General features: G+C 44.5%; 1 protein-coding gene across 2 annotated transcripts in view; it reads left to right on the plus strand.

The window, feature by feature from the left end:
• The window catches only part of CA5B (carbonic anhydrase 5B), a 53507-nt gene that overhangs the window by 1574 nt on the left and 46866 nt on the right, over positions 1 to 5067 (plus strand). The gene's annotated exons all lie outside the window — the stretch shown is intronic.

A 5067-nucleotide genomic window follows, 5' to 3' on the forward strand; every position in this document is an offset into this window, starting at 1 on the left:
GCTGGTCTTGGGAACACTGCCTGGGTCCCCACGGGGCGCTCCAGGGGGCAGAGGAGGCCTAACATCCCAGCCCTCTTCTCTCACTATGGGAGTCACCAGAGGACTGCACCTCTTTTAGGGTTCTTTGGCAGGAGAACAGCTGTTCATGAGAATTTGTGAGGAGGTGGGAAGGCAGTTCCTTGGAAGAGGGTCTAGCCAGGGCTGTTTGGATCTAATTGAATCAGAAGTCCAACCTGCTGCAGAATAGCTGGAAACTAAGTAAAGGCTTCAAATCTGAGGTTTCAGTTCCAGAAACAGGCACAGTAAGCTGGGGCTCACTGGAATCTACACTGTAGATCCACCTCCCCACACACACATACACATGCACACACACGTGCACACATTCCTCACTATGCCAGGGACTGTGTACAGACTCACAGCCACTTCCAGGGCAGGGGATTAAGCGCCACATCTGTACCATCTGCACCATGTGTACAAATCTGAGCCTTCTTGACTGCAATTTCTCCTTTTGGCTGATTTGTTTGGCGTTCCCTCTCTGGAGCTGGAGGAGAGGAACTTCTAAAATACAAACATTGTCAATGGCTGTGGTTCTTTGTGGCATTCGAGGCTAAATGCTTCTACCCTGAGGCACTGGCAGCATATTAATGTCAGTGCCCTCCCCTCTTAAGAATTTTCCTTGAAAAGTTTGAGAAGTACAGGGAGTTAATGTGTACACCTTAGTTTGGATAGAACACCACATTGTTTTCTACTTCCCCTTCTTTCTCTCCTGATCATCTGGCCATTTCTACTCTGCTGGTCTGGTTTTTTTCTTCTATGTGTGAGGGAGACAGAGACAGCGATGGAGAGAGAGAAAGAGAATGAGAACCTCAACAGGGTCTTTTTTTTTTTAAGGTGTATTCAGTTCTCTTTTTTAAAAGAATTATTTTATTTAACTTTATTTATATTTTTTAATTTGACCAGAGAGGGACAGAGTGAGAGAGAAAGAGAGACAGAGAGAGAGAAGGAGAGAGAGGGAGAGAAAGTGATAAAGCAAGCCGCTAGGTCTAGGACTTGAACCACGATTGACCATGCGGGAGTCCAGCCCCCCTAACCACCATGCCACCTGCTGGCCCAAGAACCTCAACAGGGTCTTGATGCCACAATCCACTCTTGGCTTCAGCCAGCCCTAGATCGGGGGCACAGGCATGCCCACCATACTCAGGGAGGTCTCTGGACAGTAACTCAGAATCTTCACATGTAGGTCATCCTTGAAGAGTGTGCGGTTTTTCCACTGCACCACCATCTGGCCCTACTCTGACATTTAAAAGCCTTGCAGGAATATGGAGCACAGCCCCATTTCACAGACCCTACCTCTGAGCTGTTCCTGCATGACCTTCAGATAGCCAGTGTCCTGCCATATGTTGGAAATGGAAATCTTTCCAGCTAGTTAGGACTTTCCTCCTTTACTCATAATTTTTTTTTTAAAGAAGTTTTTGCTATAAGGCCTGTGCACTCACCAGAAAGATAGAGAAAGATGGAGAGACAGAAAGCGAGAAATCACCCCCCTCCCGGGGGGATGGCCACACCACAGTCTCTTCTCTATTCTCCTCTCGGGATCTTGGGCACACACGTACACATGCCCAGCGTGAGTTTAAGCCACCGGGTCCGGGACTCGAAGCACAGTTGACTGCATGGGAGTCCAGCGACATAGCCATTACACCAATTGTTGCTCCCTACTCAGATATTTTTTACATCAGTAGCAGAACTGGAATTGACTGGAAGGCCCAAAGCAGCCAGGGTGCTGTTCTCTGCCTGTTCACATGTGCCCTGCTCTCCTTGGAGCCAGGCAAAAGTCTGCTACAAGTCACAGAGTTCAACAAAGGTTAAGGGAATTGTGAGTGAATATGACTGTTTTGGAATTCTGATGGAAAGGGGGAAATACACTCCATCTGTTGCACTAGGGCAGTTCATTGCAGCACACAGAGCAGTTACTAGAAGGGTATAGAGTCTTGTGGGGGGAGGGGTTTAAACAGAGTCTCAAGTGCTTCCCAGGCTAGCATCGAACCTGCACTCCTGCCTTGGCCTTGCAAGTAGTTGGGATTACAGGCACGTGCCATCACGTCCAGTTTAGGCATGTATTTTGAAACGTTTGGCAGCCCCAGATTGGGATCATGCTCCCAGAGAAGAAGTGGGTGAGAGGAGGAAGCTAAGCTTTCTCAGTAAGTCATGGAAACACAGCCTCTAATTTAGATCTCAGGGAATTGCAAAAGTCATTTCCTTTTGAAATCAGGAGGTAAGAAAATGAAGGGCCAATCTAATGAGAATCAAGGATTTTTTTTTTTCAATGTAATTGTAACCTTTATTCAAAGTACATACTTTTTTTTTTTCTGGTTTGTCTAAATATAAATGGCTTAATCAGGCCGAGTTCAAACTACTTTGCATTTAATTACATGATTTATGAATGATTCTGTTTTTGTAATTGCCAGAAGATGCTTACACTCAACAGACAGAGACAAAGGGAGAAGGCACCCCTAAGTGGGGTGCAATCATGCTTTAATCCCTTCTTCATTCCTACATCTCTGCATGCTGTCGGGATTTGGGAGCATTCACACACACACACACACACACCAGTGTGTTTTTCAAGCCTCTGAAGCTGAGATTTTGAACCACAGTCAGCCATGTGGAATCCAGCTCCCGTAACCACTAGGCTACAAGGCTAGCCCTATGAATCATTCTTTAAGGGCTTCTAGAATCTTTTCTTTTGGCACACATTTCTAAGTGTGCTAAATAAATAAGGAACATGTTAGTAAAATCCAAGGATATGCATACATAATCAGTGATAGCAAAGGACAAAACACAGCTTAGCTCCTCTCTGACTCATCCTTATGGACAAACTTCAGTATGGATGGATTGTTCATGAAATACAGTAATATATGGTAGTAGTCCGTTGCTATGTGCTGTGTTTGAGAGTTAAACATTATTTGTGATTTCACAAACTTGGGTTGTATAAGTTCAGTGAGTAAGTTTAAATAATCAACTCTTGATAAGTTCTTACTTTTAGTTTCACAGGGGGACTGGCCTTAGCCCAGAGCATAGGTAACTTCATGTATTACTGCTGATATTGTAGCCTAGCATTAGTTAAATTGAATATGTTTGTTTGGATTTTCCTAAAACTCTTCATCCTCGACCATCCATGCTCTGTTCCTTCACTGGTTGCCTTTGATGGCTCCTTTTCAATCTTTTAGCATCCTTCATTGCTCCTGTCTATCTCCCTCAATGGATCTGGAACTCCTCCGGGGAGATTTCCCTCTGTCTCTAGCTGCATGACTGCTCTTGAGCACCAGTGCTACAGTGCCAGTTCTCTCCTAGAATTTTCCTCTTGGCTGTCCCTTTTGTATCTCAAACCCACTATGATTATTGGTAAGATTTCCATCATTTTTTAAAATTTGCCAGAAGGTGCATGCACTCACTGGCCAGAGACAGAGAGAGAGGGGGAAAGTGAGAAAGCACCTCCCATGGGGGATGGCCACACTGCAATCCCTTATCCTCCATTTCTCCAACCTCTAGGGATTTGGGGCCTGCATACACACACACCCGATGTGTTTCTCAAGCCACCAGGTCTGAGACTTGAATCATAAGGTTGGCTATGCAGGATCTAGCCACCTTAATGACCACACCACAGGCTGCCCAAGACTGACATCTTTCCTTTCCCTGTTTCTCTCTATATATATTTTTTTAATTGCCAGATTCTGTTTCACTGTTTAAGGATCCATCTTTACCCTACCATCAGCATCATACAAGCCATTATAATCACAAGGCCAAGCTGGCCCTGTAGCCTAGTGGTTAATGGAGCCAAATCCCACATGGTGGACCTCAGATAGAATACTGGCTCCCATGGCTTGAAAAACACACTGGACTTATGTATGTGTGTGTGTGTGTGTGTGTGTGTGTGTGTATGTGTGTATGCACACGCTCCCAAAGTCCTGACAGGATAGAGTAATGGGGAAGGGATTGTGGCCATTAGGGAGTACTTCCTCCCTCTCTATCTCTCTGTCTCTCTCTAGCAAGCACATGCATGCTTTGGAAATGAAAAATAAAATCACAAGGTCACATCCCACGTCTTCCCTTTCTGTCCTTCATTTCAGTACCAAACCTTATTTTTTTTTTTTTAAATCAAAATGGCTATGTCTTGAATACAAAGTACCTTATCCATCTCTGCTGCCACTGTCTGGTTTAATGCTTCATATTCTGTCACTTAGATTATTGGAATTTCATTTCAAACTTTGTATACCAAATCTGAGCTAACGATTTCCCACCCCAAATCTGCTCTCCCCATTGTCTTCCCTATCTCAATTTATGGCAGCTGTATCTTTTCAGTTGCTTAGGCCAAGAATCTTCCACTAAGCTTTAACTCCTTTCTTTGACATCTTACAGGCTGTATATCCAGATATATCCAAAATCTAACCACTTCTCACCACCTCCATTGTGACATCCTTGATTAATTCCCTGGATTATCCTAAATGGTCTTCCTGCTTCTTTCCTGCTCTTCTCTCCTCACCCCTCAAGATGGTTTTTAATAGGACACAGTGATTGATCCTTTGAAATTATACATCAGGGCCTGCAGATGGCATGGTGATTAACCAGCTGCCCATGGCCAGTTGTGTGGTTTGAGTCCCAGATCAAGTGGCTTGAAAAACACACCAGGTGTGTATGCATGCATGCATGCCTAAAATCCCAAAAAGAGAATGGAGAAGGGATTGCAGTTGACTGTCCCCACAGGGGGTGTGGTGCTTTCTCTCTCTCTCCCTCTCTCTATCACTGTCTATCCCGGTGAGAAAAAAAAAATATATATATATGTATATATATATAAAATCATGTTATATCACTTCTCTGCTCAGTAATCTCCACTGACTTCCTATTTCACTTCCAGCAGCTGTTGATGTTGACCTGGGGAAACTCCTTTATCCCCAGCAGGGTTCATTTGGCAAGGTCTGGAGACATTTTTGTTGTCACAACTCTGGTTCAGGGTGCTGCTGGCATCAGTGGAGGCTAGCCAGTAGAAATGTTTCTGGAAAGGCTAAAAACGAC

Source organism: Tupaia chinensis, unplaced genomic scaffold, assembly GCF_000334495.1.
Source record: "Tupaia chinensis unplaced genomic scaffold, TupChi_1.0 Scaffold000567_1, whole genome shotgun sequence".
In the NCBI taxonomy this organism is placed as follows: domain Eukaryota; kingdom Metazoa; phylum Chordata; class Mammalia; order Scandentia; family Tupaiidae; genus Tupaia; species Tupaia belangeri.